This window comes from Lissotriton helveticus, assembly GCF_964261635.1.
Source record: "Lissotriton helveticus chromosome 1_1 unlocalized genomic scaffold, aLisHel1.1 SUPER_1_unloc_53, whole genome shotgun sequence".
Classification (NCBI taxonomy): Eukaryota; Metazoa; Chordata; class Amphibia; order Caudata; family Salamandridae; genus Lissotriton; species Lissotriton helveticus.
In genome coordinates this window covers 657,868-675,265 of record NW_027611696.1, presented here as the reverse complement: position 1 = coordinate 675,265, position 17,398 = coordinate 657,868, and the positions used below count along the sequence as shown (strand labels likewise).

General features: G+C 47.5%; 1 long non-coding RNA gene across 1 annotated transcript in view; it reads right to left on the bottom strand.

Annotated features, from left to right (window-relative positions):
• LOC144806216 (uncharacterized) overlaps positions 1-17,398 on the bottom strand; it is a 41,392-nt gene that overhangs the window by 11,077 nt on the left and 12,917 nt on the right. The window contains exon 3 of the long non-coding RNA XR_013605728.1: positions 10,222-10,341. This is a non-coding gene — a long non-coding RNA (uncharacterized LOC144806216). The remainder of the gene's footprint in view (positions 1-10,221; positions 10,342-17,398) is intronic.

The following is a 17,398-nucleotide window of genomic DNA, read 5'->3' as shown; positions in this document are numbered from 1 at the left end:
GTCGCTGCTCTTCTACCCTCAGCTGCGCTAAGCCCTCGGCATGCCTGAGCTTTGCCAGCACCAGCTAATGCTCCCTTACTTCTCTCCTATCTACCCACTCTTCTGGGGACAGGGAAAGGGATGGGGCAGTGCCCCCGGGACTGGACCCAGTGCGAGACTCCCTATCCTCGGTGTCCTCCACAGCTACTGGCGTCTCTGCCCTGCTAAACTCTTCCTCCTCCTCATCGGAGCAATTACCTCCCAGGGTTCTAGATGGGGAGCCCTCGCTCTGGTCTCTAACCCACTGACCCTTCAAAACTTCGGGGGGGTAGTCAGACAAGTCCCCATCAATCTCTAAGGGCTCTCCCCTCTTGAGGGCCTCATAGAGAAACAAATTCCTCCTAATGTTCCCTACTGGGGGTATCCCTCTCTCCAGGAGGAAGTCTATCACCTCCTGTTCGGTGTACTCCATCAGTTCCACTTCCTGGTAAATCAACCCCATCGTGGCGAGATACACCCGGGACACACCCACAGTGGACCAAGGGGACACAATTGTCAAACACTTTCAGGAGGAAGCAATTTAGCAAACAACAATAATCCCCACAACAAGGCTCGGATTACATCCAAAGCTCTCTTTGCAGTGTAACCCGTGGCCGCTGTGGTACTGCGCAAACACAAGTCCTATCCCACCGCTTTGCCACCAAATGTTGGAAATGGGGGTTGCCCAAGTCTCCAAGGGGGTAGCATGGCATCAAGCGGGCAGGCCAAACTTCGAGGACATGTGAAGCATTCACGCAGTACCCACAGACGACACACCAATCACACTACAAAAGAGTCACGACACCACCTTTGGTTGGAAAAAGAATAAATTTAGTGATATCTCCAACCTGCAAGGTAAAAAGGAAAAATACACTGGTATTCACGACAAGGCGCCAACTGGCGCCAGAGCCAAGTACATCATGGGGAATTATTTACATGGGACAAAAAGGGTTGAGTCCAAAGTCCATGCTGAAAGGAAAAAGGATGGTTAACTTAACACTAGACCGGAGGCCAATCTGGCGGGGCCAACTCAGGCTCTCATCCTACAGGGAAGGCTGTAATTGCAAAAGTTCTACATTAGCATAGTTAATCATCATGCACATTAACACCAACCCAACCCCTGTTAGGGAAAGAAAACATTAGGACATCACGGCATAACCTGGGCAGGAACACCTGCAATAAATCAGCCTATCTGGCCCATCAATCTGGTACATAAACAAGGGCCTGGATTAACACATCAGGCCGATCCATTGACCCACCTAGGCGGAACATACATCGCCCAGCATAGATATCAGGTAGGGGCCCTCCTCATAGATCAGGAACACCTGTAAGGAAATAGCTAGGCTCCCTCTACCAACAACCTTGGGGTATCAACAACAGGGTGTACACAACAGCCAACTCTCTTCATGAACATTAGGCATACACATTATAGAGCAACGGCAGGTATTAAACCATACGCCTGAGCCTAATCCTCCCCACTGGTGCATCATCTAATGAAGGCTCCCTAGGCATCTGTTCCCACCCGGCTCACTCAAGCCAACCTAAATGGGGCGTGCCATTAGGCCCTAAACACACTGACACACTGGGTGCGAAATTCAGCGGACGCACTGCCTTGCCCCACTAACACAAATCCCAGGGCCTACACTAGCTGGCATTCACCTGGACACCCCAGGCAGGGATTACTAATGTCGTGGCCCAGTTCAGAGGCCTGGCAATCCTGCTAGTACTTCTCCCGGGGGCTCCGGTGTATAATTAGGGCCCACGAGCTCAATTACAATGTCTCCCAGGGGGGGGGGGGGGGGGGGGGGGGCGAGCACCGACCCTGTGCCCCGTTGCCCTCTTCACTCCCCACACAGTTTAATTAAAGCCCCACTCACCGGGCTACTCCGGGGGTCCTCTTCCCCTGCAGGGCTCTTTTCCGTGGAGGGGGACAGGCACCGGCAATGTGCCTCGATGCCCCCTCCTCTCTCTCACAATGACAGCCGGGCCCCTCCTTTCTCACGGGAGCCCAGGACTTCACTGTGCCGGTGTGCGGGGCTCTCCTCACTGGCTGGGAGCCCCGCAGGAATACAGACTTCCTCCGGCCGGCTCCTGTGCGTGATGGCAGGGCTCCTCCCCCACACGGAGCCCTGCAGGCGACGCGCTGCTCTCGTGGTGCCCTGCTTTGCTTGGGGAGGCGGGCTGGCACCGACAGTGTGCCCCGGCCCGCCTATCCTCCCGGCCCCACACTCAGGGCATAGACCGGCAGGGTAGGCTCCTGCTCCGGTCAATCTCAATCGGGGCTCCCCTCTCGCGATCACGGGGCCCCGCAACGACTCTTCACCCGGGTCCCCCTCCTACCTCACGGGGACCCGGGGCTTGGATTCAGCTTCTCCGGGCCTTCCCGGCCAACCGCCAATCCCTGCGCGGCCTTCAGAGGTCACGGCCGTGCAGGCCAATCCGTGCGCGGCGGGGGCGGGCCGATGACGCAGCCTGGCCCCCTCATCACGTGTTACGGGCCGGAACGGCTTCAGGGCCTAGCGCGGCCCTCTCTCTGCTTCGGCGGCCCCCTCCTGGCATCGGGGGCTGCCGCAACGTTGCACATCCCAGCAAGGGGGGGGGGAATCTCCTCAAGACAGCGCCGGGCCGCGGCGGTGATTTTCGGCGCTGCCACACAGCGCGAGGACAGGACAAGGGGTAGGCTCCCTTTCTTGTTATAAAGTCCCCTCACAGTCTCCTCAGCACCCGGGCTGCGACGGTGATCTCCGGCTGCGACAAGGGGTAGGCTCCCTTTTTAATTAATTATTTATATCGGCCAAAGCGGGCCTCCACAACAGCGCTATTCACAGGCTGCCAGTCTCCTCAGAAAACAGCGAAAACGGCGCTATTCACAGCGCACTGCTCCTCCCTCTGCCCACAACCTCAGCTCCTTCCTCAGACTACGCAGAGGGGGCAGGAATCTAGCACTTCCTCAGCGCTTCGCAGTTATAGCGCTTGTCAGATAGGCTTTACAGCACTAGGGGGCCACAACAGTCCCAGGGCCCAGCGCTTTCACAGGGCCTCACAGCACCTCAGCCAGCAGCATTTCTTTTGGGGGCACGATCTTCCCCACGGTGCTTCAAAGGGGCAGACAGTCCCACAGCAGTTCCTCAGGGGCACACTCCTCACCTCCTGGGCGCTTCTTCACACAGCGCTGGCGTGATACCCGGTCAAACAGCGTCAGTGACCTGGATAGGGGCCCTCCCTTGTCAGGGGCCCATGGGGACAGCAGAGGGGGGGGTTCTAGGGGTGCAGGGCCCAGCTCACAGGTCCATGTGGCGGTAGCACCTCACAGCAGGTCCCCTCTCTTCTTTGTCCCAGCGCTGACTGACTTTCTGGTGACACTTCACCCTATTTATACCCTCCTGCCAGGCAGTGCCAGGACCTTCTAGAATGTTGGCACATCTAGCCTAAACTCGTTCTAGGGGAGGGGGTGAGCACCCTAGGTGCCAGGCTTTCCCTCCAAAAGCTAGGGGTAGCTGGGTAATATTATCTAGACCGCTGACCTAAGGCAGTCCAGTGGCAAAACCCAGGGCCATGGCATCCATTTTAAAAACAATACATTTCAATCAGGTGCAGTTTTAAAATGGGGGATTTTACAAGTGCTCATATTATTACATGTAATTACATTTACACAAAGGTGTCTCACACCACTCATGGCCTATACAGGTTTAATCCCATGGGGGAGACAGTCTAGATAAGGGGGTCAAAAGCGAAAAATTTTGGGGGGAAAGGCCAAGTCCAACACACCTGATTATCAGTTGTTAGGTTTTTCTGCACCTGGATTTACTGGGTGCAGAAAACAAGGACACAATCTTTTTCCAGAGAGAAAAATTAGACTGAAAAGTCGCATAAGACTCTGGGTGCAGCAGAACCAGCCAAGACTTATGCTGGTTTTTTTTTACTAACTATGGGAAACACACAATTCTTCCCTCTGTTGGTGTTCACAGTCATTGTCGGCCTGTGATTCGGCGGTGAGTGCAGGGCATATCCGTTAGAGCCGAGGGGCCGAGCTGAGGAGGAGTTGACGAGCAAGCAGAGCGGAGCTTGAGACGCCTGCCTGGGTTTGTTTTGTGACCGGTTTTCGCTCCCGAAGGTTTCTCCCGCTGCACCCGCGTCCTGTTATACGGGCGCTTTAAGTTCTACTGATCTGCTGTGGGGGCAGGAACAGCCGATGCCGGCACCGCGGTGCTAAGGCGCTGCTGGTGCTGCTCGTGTGGCGGCTGCTGCAGGGCATCGGGGAGCACAGAGGAGCACAGAGGGCACAGAGGAGCCTTGGCCTGCGGCCTGATTTTTGTTAAAAATGTGTTTAATATTTTTTTTTTCCACAGGCAAAAATGACATCATCTGTTGGTCCCACGCAGGGGATCAGAAAGCCTGAACAGAATTATAACAGGTGGACAAAGTGCATTGATCAATATAAACCAGCTCCTCCTCTTATTAGATAAGCCAAATGAAAGATACAGCTTCTAAGTGCCCCGGAGCTGAGACAGAGAGATAAAAAAAGTAAATCGTGCAACTTTGCTAAGCCAGCAGATAGGTCTAAAGAAAACTCAACGGCCTTCTGTAACTGTAATTTCTCCAGGTTGATCCACCGAGGTGTTGTATGCAGAATAGCCAAAAAGCGTGGACAAACTCATCCTAACATGGGATAAGTAATTATGAATCTAACAAGGAACAAAGAAAAAAAAACGCCCCCCACCCCACTCGGGGTGGCGGCGTGTTCATACTAATGAGAGGTTGGTCGACACGGGAATTGTGATCAAAACTGGAAGAGATGGAGGGCACTGATGGTGGAGGGACACACCGCAGACGGAAGGCCCCGGGAGAGGAAGGAGACAAGGGGGGCCCCATTTAAATTCGAAATTCTTACAATTAGCCCTGAAAATATCAGCCAGGCTAAGCAGTCTCCAAAGACGAGAGTGCCATAGGGAAATAGCTGGAGCCTCCCTTCTCTTCAAGGCGGCTGCCAGGGTGACCTTAGCTGCCCCACACGCACCACTCTTAAAGTATGGGACTCAATTTCGGGCGATGACAGGTGGACTCCTTTTCCATCCCCATTCACTCCAATCCATTTCAATCCAGCTTTCCCCCTGGCCCAACATGAGGGACCCATTGATGCCTGGAGAAGGGGAGGCTGCTTATCTCTAATACATTTGTTCCACAATTTTTATCCCCTTACTTTTGATCAATGTCAAAGGGACTTTGAATTGAAGAACACTGAAAGATATCAGTATATTCAATTGATGACCTGGGCCCTCACACCTCAGATACGGGAGGCTGCTACTCGACCTCACAAAATTTGAGGCCTTTCTCACCAAGACTGCTAACATGAAAGGGGTGATCTCCTTTATCTATAGCTTCCTCCTTAAAACAGTGCTTTCCCTGCGCCCCCCGGTATGTTTAAGTGTGTAGAATTAATTCACCGTCCTATTTCCGATGAGGAATGGACGCATCTATGGTCCGACATCGCACGCTTCAATCATTCCTCAGAACTCAGGGAACTGCCGCCTGATTTTACGTATACACCAAGCATTGAGCAGAGCAGAGCTGAGCAGAGGAGTGGAGGGAAGTGCCTACATCTGCCGTCTGTAGAGGGACTGGCTCTGGATCCCGCTCTTGCTCCTGAACGATTGCCAGCATTCTCCCTTGTACTCGTGACAGCGATGAATAGCAACGAATAAGCAATGAACAGTGAGTGGTGAGTGACAAGTGGCAAGAGGTGTGTGGCGTGTGGCGAGTAGTTAAGGTTGATTAGTCCTTAAGTCGCTGAGCCGTTGGAGTCTGTAATAACTCTGTAATACAAAATCTGCGAAATTATGCAAAGGGGAAAGTGACAATAGACTTTGACCCTGTTGAAGCACCCCTCGACCCCTGAATTACTCTGCATGCCTAGACTACAGCCCTACCCGGAGCCCGGATATTAATCGATTGATTAATTAATTAGTTAGTTATTTAAATAAGTAACCAGCAGCACCGGCGGATTCTGTACTGAGGTGTGCTTTGGGGGTGTTTTCCCTTGGAGGTGTTTGGAGGTGTTTTTGTCCAATCAAAGCACCGTTTGGTCTTGTCACTGGCCCGTTTGATTCTCTGAAAGAAGCAAGACTTCTTTACCTTAGAGGGTGTATTATGAGGTCAGTAAAGGAGCGGCCACCTTTCCCTCCTAGCAAAAGGAAAAGAAAAATACAACAAACACTAATATTAGATACGTTTAAAATAAAACAGGCAGGTGACATACACTGCTTTAAATAATCTAAGGTCCATACATTTTGGGAAATTGGGAAAGTCGCCATCAAACTTTGATTTTATGAAAGATCCAACCGGTGCTATGCTAACTAATCCATGTGATCTTCAATTTCCAACTAAAGCACTGAGTAGAACAAATATTATATCCCCTAAACAAGGAGTAAGTGAACGAGGACACACTGAGTCTGAAGCTGAAGTCGAACGAATGTCAAATTCAACTAAGGACCAAATCAACCATTGGGGTCAAATAACGGACCTTGAGATGTTAACTATTCCACTTACTGGTCGTTCACAACAAAAGGACCCCAAATGCATGAATCCAACAATGGGAGATACTCAGCAATTACTACCAACTCGGCAGCCAATGCCAATAGAAGTGCAAGTAAAAATTAAGAAAAGCTAACGGTATAGGGGAACCATCTAATTTGGGCCAAATAAATCAACCAGAGCAAGAAGCTCCAAATGAACTAAATGGTGGGGTGAAAATCATAAGGGAAGCCAATACCCCACTGAAATCGGATCTTACTCTGTCTAAGATAAATTCAGTTAAAAAACAGGACCAGCCGAAATGTAATCAAAATAACGGATCTCATATTAATAAGGACGAATACAACAGCAACCCAGAAACTCTGCAGTGTTTGAGTACTCCGTATCAAAAAGACATTTTGAATAGTAGTCCACAATTCATTCATTCTTGTGACGAGGGTCATGATTTTCAAGGACCACAAAAAGAGGAGTATAAGGACCTATCATTCATAAATGGGCAACACCATAACCCAGGTACTCAGGTACCAGAAAGTGGGAACGCGGGAGCAATTTGGGATTTATTCTTCAAACCCTCGCAATTAACTCTGGAAGCTTTAACATATAAGTCCAACAAAAAAAGAGATCCAAATAGAATTCTTGAGTGCTACGGCATCCTCTGTTGCCGGAACTGAGCAGAAGATAACAACACAATATAATCTAATAGTAAGGGCACAATCTCAGCCAATAGCTACATATGCAGAGTGTAGTTGTGCCCCACTAATTAACAAACTGGCTACCATTCCGGATATTTTAAAAACAATTGACGATGTAAAAGGGAATTTTCCTAATGTGGGAATTCAACCCATCAAGACCGACCGCCCCTCTAAAGATACAATAAAATGTAAAGACAATACTTTTGTTGTTAAAGATAAAATAGATGATAAAAAAAAATCAAGAAGTGATAAACCTATGCTCGACACAATCAACAATGACAGACGCAGCCCCAGACGTTCATCTATCAAAAAGACAGAGGAAAAAACTATGGAAACCAAGAAATAAGCTTCTAAAAGTATAAAAAATACAAATGCATCAGATATAGTGAGATTGAACACTGGAAACAACCATGACCAAATATCATATTGTGAAGGTGAGGGTAAACAAATGTCTCCAACAAAACCCTTTTACCCTCTATTTAATAAGGATCTATCGGAGGTACAAGCAGTTATGAAAAATAAATGCCTAAACAAGCAAGCTGGTAGTATAAAAATGATAGAGAATGGGAAAATTCAGTCCTTTGAAATGCTGCAAGTGGAGGAAAGTAATAAACAGGTGGAAAGTAAGCCATCACAATTGGAAACAAATAGAGCAAAGAGGGAGAGTATCAGAGGGGATGAAACGAATAGAGATTTGTTAAGTGGTGCAGGTAATTTTTACACCGGAATATAAATCTAGGAGTAATAATAAAACAACTAGCAAACATCCGGACCCAACACAAGATGGCAGGAGTATGCAAAGCATGTGCATCTACAGCATACATGCCTCGAACAGAGGATTAATGGCCCCAAATCCCTGCCGTGATATCTTGTCATGTTGTGGCTGAATGTGCCATGTGATGTGGCATGCTATAGTGCTTGCTGTGATTTGGTAATTTTTGACAAAGTGGCATGCTGAACGGTTAGGCAAATTTTTAATTTCTTTGTTTTTGGGATCGTGTGATATAGTGCGGTACCTACCGTATGATGTAAATAAATTACATTGCTAATATACCATAAGGATGTGGGGTGAGTGTTATTAGGGCCGAGGTCTTGCTGATTATATGCAGAATAACAGGTCTGGGAGGTCACTACTGACTAGAGCAGGTTAGCCGCTGCACAGGCCTTGGGCATTGATCCTATTGAGGATAATATGTGACGGGCCATTGGTGACTGGAGCTGGTTAGCAACAACGCTAGCCTCTGGTATTCATTACAAGCAGGGTAACAATACATGTCAATATTGACTAGAACTGGTTGGCAGTAGAGTTAACCTCTGGATTTGAATATTTGCAGGATTTGCAGCAGTGGTGGCCTCTAGGAAGAAGGAATTGAGAAAGCATAACTGGATATACTGGTTTCTTTAATGCCGATAATTGTTTACACATGAATGCACCAACGTGCATTGATATATTACATTACCAAATTACAATATTCTTATATTAATTTGATGTGTCTGTTCGCCTAAATATACCTGCTAAGTTATATGATTCTATTAGGACCCAGAACCATTTCATTTAGTGATGTCCATCTGCACACTTTCCTGCATCTTGTAGTAAATTGAATATTGACAAAAAGAAGTGTTATTTCCAGAAAGAGTGAATTCTGCAGCTTGTCTGTGTATCTTTTATCTGCACCTTACGGACTCCTCACATTCCTCTCGAGAGAAGATCCTGCCTCCTACTCATTAGTGTTGTTTTAGTTACTGTTTCTATCACGTGTTCATGTTTCATTGACTTGTATTAGGAGAAAAGTGTATAAAAATACATTGTGTAGCATTAGCATTATATACTCCAACTTGCTTTAGGGTGGATGCTCTCGTCCATTGCAAAGACAATTGTCACTTGTTAGTTTGCTTGGCCTTTTGCTATTTTTGCATTAAATGTATGATAGATGTGTTGGCCTCCAGGTGTGTTGTGTATTATTTTACATAGCACAAGAGATGCTGAGGAAAATGACAGTCCAGTATACAAATTCTTCATATAAATCAACTCACAGTATACTGTTCTGGAGGTTCAGTCCCACAGACATTATCTCTAACTGAACGCCCTAGGAAGCATGTGCTTTTCAAACCAGTTGCCTTCTGATGCGGCGTCCTCGCTATTGGATAAGCCAGTATGTCCTGAATTTTAGGAGGGTTACCGTATCTAGTGCACTCTGTTAGACAGTGCTCACCTGTGGTAGTAAGATGTTAATAGGAACCTTATCACCTATGGACGGTGCAGGGCTTTGAGTTACAGAGCTCCTCATGCTGTGGAGAAGATTAGGTCACATTTACCCATTTTCCCATATTTGGTCCTGATGAAATGCCAACAGATTGCTCCATGACTACACAAAGCATGAAAAAAGTTGACCTGAAGTATAGACCCCAGCTTACCAGCAGGTCCATAGGTGATTAGCACTTTCACACAGTGAAAGGGGCCATTAGTTCCTCAATTTCACTGCCACTGTTTTTAATCTCAACATGGACCAGGATGATCACATTAACTATATTGTGGCAACTGGTCGATAGTTGATCTTATATTCATACTTCACCAATCTCACATCTTATGACACAACATCCTCTGTCCTACTATGCTTATCCGGCGTACTTAATAAAATATCTGCAACAAAGTGCCCTCTTGTGGTGCCCGCCAGGCATTGTAGTACCGGCCTGGTGAGGAGTATAGCCCAATGATGAAGCATGTCACCTTCAGGTGAGTGAACGCAAATTGCCTTAAAAGCACATGCTTCCTAGGGTGTCTGCGTTCAGTTACAGATAATGTCTCTGGGACTAAACCTCCGGAACAGTATACTGTGATTTGATTGTGTTTTATTTTAACAAATGTACATAGCAGATATTGGCGCTTGCTTGTTTCACAAAAATGATCGGATACCTGCCTCAGAGCGCACTTCTTACAGACGAGTATGGGGTTATCATGTTGCTGCTACAAGCTCCTTACCTGTGCGAGTTATCGGGAACGATGCAGGGGGCAGACCCAAACCAGCCACACGTGGAGATCAATGACAAATACTGAAGAATTAACAGAGCTTCCTAGCTGGTGACCATTACTTAATTGATCCTGAAAATAAAAGACGTTTTTAGTATTCTGGTGACTCATGACCATAAAAACAAAGGTTATAAATTCAATATTATGTCAAATACTTAAAAAATGGAACTGGATGTGCTGAATCGATTTTGCTCCAGGTCATGCGTGACACCTTCCACCACTATTGCTTATGGGACTTGTAGTTTTGTTTTTCTCATTAAAAGGATGGGTTCTAAAGTCCCAGTGTTCTAAGCGATGTTAGTTAAAATCAGAGGCCTGAGTGAGGGTGAAGCATGACACTGCTCTGCTTAGCAGTGAGATGATTGACAGTTCCTCAGCCCTTCCATTCTTTGACAGACAGAGGCTCGTCAGCCGTTCATATTTTTTTGCAACGAGAAAGAAACTTTTATTGCAGCTTGTGTCAACTGAAGAGATAAAACGCCTGGGCGTGTTTCATTAACTACTGACAAACATGAACAATTAAGAACACGAGTTTCTGGAAAACTATCAAGCACCCAATCAGAATCAGCCGCCCTTCACACCCAGGAATTTTTGAGGCTTTGGAGAGAAGTGATTGCACGTGGTATAAGAGGAACACTACATCGAATCAAAGCTCACTTCTCAGGGATGTACTGAAATGCCAGCCTCATGGCACACTTAGCCAGCTCTTCACCTCCTCCTCCTCAAACTGTTGACCAGCTATCAGGGCAAATGAGCCTGCAGCAAAGCATCGCTGGCTTGATTCCACACCGGACCAGGCAAGGTGGTCAACTCCATACGCCTCCAAGTCAGCAAGCACTCTGGTCGAGCCAGTCCTAACCCCACATGAATGTTCCCCATCACAACTATTCTAATGGTACTAAGTTATGTTTCTGCTAAATGTAGGAGCCAAAAAGTGAAAGATTTTACTAGGAAGTACTGAAAGAGAAATCATGAAGTTTTTCAATATTTCTGAGTCTGCCACAGTACACAGGAGCATTATTTCGCTACAGCAGCAAATCATGTATGTGCCCTGTAGAAAGCTTGTTCGAATGAAACATGGAATTTATTGCAGCCTACAATTCATGCAACAATAGAGTGCAAGATAACTTGTGTTATTATTCCAGCAGAACGAAATGCCATTCCTAATGTGTACGTTATTTTAAAGACAAACCCAGAAAAATGTACGGTCAGTGTTGTTCTTCTGCCTGTTAAAAGACAATCTCCATTAATGTGTCAGTAATTAAAACACTATGAGAAACCCTACTCTATGGCAGGGTGCTGCCTGCCACCATATTACAGGTTACTTCCAACATAATCTGATTTATACATACATACTCCAGGGTGCTGCCAGCTATCGGGTCTGCACACAGCAGTCTGGAGCCACTCAGGAAGGAGGGAAGCTCTTCATTTCATCTTAAGCCCTTAGGTTACATTCACAGCCTGATGGGTCCGGAGAACTTTATCCTCGCTCTAACTGCGCCGACGCAGCCCAACATAGTCTGTGTTGTGTGCTGGGTGATGCCTGGCATCTTATTATCGTTGGCGGATGGATGAAGCTCTGATAAGAGCTACTACAAGAAGAGCAGAGAAACACGACCACAGATCGCCACAGAGTGATAACTGCCCGGAAGCTGAAGAAAGAACTCTGGAACAGCAAACCTCCTACACCCTGGAGATTCTCCAGAGAAAGCAAATGATGGTAATGAAATGCAAATTGCAGCATTAAGGTCACTGTAACACTGGGCAGGGGACGGGTGGAAAAGAACCGGATAATGTTGAGTGGTGGCGTAGTGAACTGACGTCCTGCCACTTTCTGCCTCATTATCAGCATGACTGGAACAGGGGAGAAGCCTGTTCCTGGGAACTAGCCGACGAATTGGATGACGGCCCTTTAACTGGAAGACACAAGAGTACGCAGCTCCGCCCCCTAATGACGGCGCGGGATTCCTAGTGGGTAAAAACGCGGAAGAAGATGTCCTGACGTGTGACGTCACCGACCGAGGAACGGAGCTTTTGGAGGCGAACCCGAGGACGACAGGAGTAAGCCAGGAGGCCACTGGATCCGTGAATCGCCGTGCCACACTCCCGAGGGAGGAGTGTGGCTACAACAGGTACGGCAGCGTTTGGCGGGCTGGGTAGGAAGACGGGGTTCTTCTAAACCGTAGCCGTGTGTGTGCCAGAATATCTGCCCAACCTTTCTTTGTCCTCACCGTGTAAATACACCCCTCCTCACCAGTAATCACACCTCTGCACCCTCGCACGTTTAATAAAGTGTTTAGCACCTGAGCACGGGTGTCCCCTGCACTTGCCCGGTTCCCTGTGGGAGAGTCCAGATAGAGTACATATCTTGACGATCTGTACCTCTTTCTTTTCCCTGGCGGAGTCCAACTAGGAGTTAGGAAGAACGGAAAATCCCCTGAAGTCTGCTTCTTAACCATCTGGAAACAAGACCATAACCATACGCCATCACGGACCCCAGAGCTTTTCAGAGAGACACCTTGACAACCCGACATAAAAAGACGTTTTCCAAAATAAAACCTTACCTACCCCGAACTGGTCTTAGGTCTCTTCTTGATCCCACACCACAACTCGTGTCAGAAGTGGGATATCCCCCTTCCATCCCACAACAGAAGATGGACCAAATCATACAACACCTTATAAAGGGACAAGAAAAGTTAGAATGGGTGGTAGAAAGACAAATGACGTTGGCTCAAGCAGACAGGGAAGTTTTCAAGAACACCATTTCGGCCCAAATCGAAGGCTTAAATAAGGCGGTTCAACAACCCAGTGCTTTACCCGGTGGGGAACGAAGAGCCACCCCGACGCATCCCTCGGGAGTATCATTAAAAAAATACAACGCAGGGGAGGATCCAGATGCCTTTCTGACTAACTTTGAAAGAGCAGCCCAGGCCTGTGGTTGGACAGAAGAAAAATGGCCCCTCTTTCTGGCCCCATTGTTAACCGGGGAAGCTCAGGCTGCATACCAGGTGGCTAATGCCACAGGTAATACGCCATATCAAGAGATCAAAAAAAAAATCCTGGACCACTTAGGATTAGATTCAGAGGCCTATCGTGTACGGTTCAGGAAAGAAAAAGGAATTCCTGGTGAAAACCCCAAGACTCTATATCTCCAGTTAAAAATGGCAGCCGATAAGTGGCTGAAACCCGAGAGCAGGTCCAAAGAAGAGATAATGACTAGTATATACTTGGAACAGTTTCTGGAAGCGTTACCATACGGAAGCCAACGTTGGCTTAAGCAACATTCTGGCCTTACTGCCCAACAAGCCGGAGAGATGGCCACCAATTGTTCCCGAGCGCAGCCTAGGTCTCTCCCTTGGGACCAAGAAAAAACTACAAAGATGTCCGCAGTACCAAAATCCGAGAGGAAGTTCAAAGTCGGCCCAGAGCAGCCAAAAGTGAAACCCATAACAAAAGAACCAGTTTTCAAAGGCCCCCGGTGCTTCGAGTGCGGCGAATGGGGCCATATCGCTAGACTGTGTCCCAGAAGAAAGGCCCCCTGAAGAACCAATGGAGGTGGGGTACATACCTAAGGCCGTGATGTACACCGCTGAGATGGGACCATCTATGTAAGGGTAGCAGTCAATCAACGACAAATAAGGGTGCTGTTGGATTCAGGATGCAGGCAGTCCGTGATCCAAAAGAAACTAGTCCTACCCCAACAGCTCACTGCAAAAGGACATTCCTATGCCCTGGTCCTAGTGGACTACACAACTAGGTTTCCGGAGGCCTTTCCCTTAAGAATCCCCAATGCTAAGAATATAGCCGAGAAATTGATAGAATTATTCTCGAGGGTAGGATTTCCAAAGGAAATCTTCAACAGACCAGGGGACCCCGTTCGTCTCCAGACTGATGAAGGAAGTCTGTAAATTGCTAGATTTGTCTCACATAAAAACCTCAGCCTAACACCCCCAAACAGATGGGTTGGTAGAAAGGTACAACAGGACCTTGAAAACAACCCTAAAAAAAATGCTCTCCATTGAACACAAAGACTGGGACCAGGTCCTACCGTTAGCACTATATGTACTGAGGGCCCAGGTACAAAGTAGTTTAAGTTGCTCAGCCTTTGAACTGCTGTACGGCCGACAACGTTGGTCCCTCTTGGAAATAACAAAGGACACTTGGGAACAAGAGAAACACCATGAACAGAAAACCCTACTAGAGTATACTCAACAGCTGAAGTCCTAGCTCAGCAAACTGAGAGATTTGGCATACTCTTCCTTAGAAAATAGCCAGAACAGGCAAAAGAAATATTATTAAAAAGGCAAGAAATGGAGAACCCTAGAAAAGGGAGACTGGGTTTTAGTGTTGTTACCCTCCTCCACTAATAAATTCAGGAGTGAATGGCTGGGTCCCTATCCCATAGTAGACACCATAGGGAGAACCACTTACAGGTTCTAGATCTCCCCTTCGAGGAGGCAGACCTTTCACATCAATCTATTAAAAAAATGGATAGGTCCGATACCCAAGGTAGCTCAATTCGGAATCCCTACTGGGGCAGAGCAGAGCACCTTAGAACAACTGCCTGTTAATGAAGAACTTACATACGCCCAGAAAACTGAGCTCCAAAACACCTTACATCCCTTCTCTCCAATGTTTTCGGACCTGCCAGGATGAACACATTTGATAGAGCACAAAATAGAAACAAAACCAGGGAAATGTGTTAAACAAAAACCCTACGGGTGCCGGCAGCATGACGACAGGATATAACAAGCATTTGCAATGCAATAGGTCTCGCATTAGGAAAGTTTGACCTATTGGTATTGTAAATGACACATATTTTTTATTTATGTGTTGGTTTTGAAAATAGCCAAATTAATGGCTTTGTCATTTACAATGCCAATAGTTTTAACTTTCGCAAATGTGACACCTATACCATTTGTAATGCAATATGTGTTGTATTTACGTGACTTAGATGTATTGATATTACAAATAACAATGGCTTTAATAATTAATACTTAAATAAAAGTTATTGTAATTTATAATGGCAATAGCTCAAACTTTTGTAAATAACTTTTGTGCAGATTATGTTCATTGTATATTATTGCGACGAAAATCAAAGAACAGAAGTGAAATATTAACATCTTTTTGTTTCATTTGTAATAAAGCTTGAAACATTGAGAGAACATATTTGAACCAGTTGTTGTTGAAAGGTTGCACAGATTGATGCTGTGGTGATGCGATAGATATATAGAGGGAAGGTGATAGATAGATCGAGTGAAGGCGATAGATAGATCAAGTGAAGGCGATAGATAGAGTGAAGGCGATAAATAGATAGAGTGAGGGCGATAGGGCGATAGAGTGAGGGCGATATAGTGAGGGCGATAGAGTGAGGGTGAGGGCGATAGATCAGGATGCAACACAGAAGGAGGGAGGGCATGTGGGAGGGAACACAGAGGGTGGATGGTAGGCAACACAGATTGAGGGAGGGCGGTCAGTAGGCAACTCAGAAGGAGGGTAGAGGCAGCACAGAGGGAGGGTAAACAGGATTCAATACAGAGGGAGGGCAGTCGACGGCAACACGGATGTAGGAAGGGCGTTTGGAACGAAACACGTTTCGGCAACAGGGAAGGAGCAAGGGTGGATGAGAGGCAACTGGGAGGGATGGTGGGTTGGAGCCAACAGTGACAGATAGGCATCAGTGATGGAGGGTGGGTGGTTAGACAACCGGGAGGCAACACAGAAGGATAGTTGGCGGGTTGCAACACGGATTGCAACACAGTGGGTGAGTGAGTGGGATGCAACACAGAGGGTGGGTGGCCGGGATACCAACACGGAGGGTGGGCTGCAACACAGAGGGTGGGTGGGTGTAATGCTACACAGATGGTGGGTATGGCAACACGGACGGTTAGACAACACAGGGGGTTAGGCAACACGGGGGTTAGGCAACACGGGGGATAGGCAACACGGGGGTTAGGCAACACGGGGGTTAGGCAACACGGAGGGTTAGGAAACATGTAGGATGGGTGGGCCAGCGGTGAGCCCCACGGACGGTGGGTGGGCGATCGGCTACACTAAGGGTGGGAGGTAACACGGGGAATGGGTGGGAGGGTGGCAGGCAACAATGACGGTGGTTGGGGGTTCGCTAGGCAACACGGAGGGTGGGTGGTAGGTAACACAGAGGGTGGGTGGTAGGTAACACAGAGGGTGGGTGGGTGGGCAATAGGCAACACATTGAGCGAGAGGCAACACATTGGGCAAGAGGCAACACGGAGGGTGGCTGGGTGAGAGGCAGCAGAGGGTGGCTGGGTGGGCGAGCGGCAGCACGGAGGGTGGGTGGGCGAGAGGCAGCACGGAGGGTGGGTGGGTTTCGAGGCGGGTGTGAGGCAACACTGTTTAGGCGGGAGGCAACACGGAGGGAGGGTGGGCAGGAGGCAACACGGTGGGAGGGTGGGTGGCAGGCAACATGGTTTAGGCAGAAGGCATCACAGAGGGAGGGTGTGCGGGCGGGAGGCAACATGGACAGGCAACATGGAGGGAGGGTGGACATTTGTGAGAAAATAACCAAGTTTCAGTAATATTTGCGGTGTATGTAGCAGCCTTGAGTTATTGAAATAAGATTAACAAAATAACCAACAGTAACAAGGTTATCAAAAGTTATAACTCAACTCAGATGTCGTATGTATAATGTAGCAACAATGCGCAGTTATTCTATTCACACTTTGCCTTTACCGCTAGCTGCTCTGCCATGAGCATAATTGTCTGCTAGTAGTTTTGGAACAGGGGTTAATTGTGCGGACCTTGGTAGATTAAAGGATCCGAACCAGCAGGAGATTCTGTTATTTTATTTGCCCGACACAAATTGTTTCTCGTCTGTTGTTATAGCGCAGTACTACTTAAAGCCTCAACCTATTTCTTCCAAAGGGATTTTGAATTATCCATGTTTATAAAAAGCACACCAAGTACAAAAGCAAGTAGGAAGAAAACGTCCTTTTACGAGTAATCCAACGCATTATTGCTCTGTGCACTGTGTCTTTTCCCAGCGAACAGAAGAAAGGTAACAAGAGTGCTAGACGCAGAGGTGCAAAAGGCGAATCGTGAATAACAAAAGGCACAAAGGACCAATTAACATGATACATCAACAGGGCAC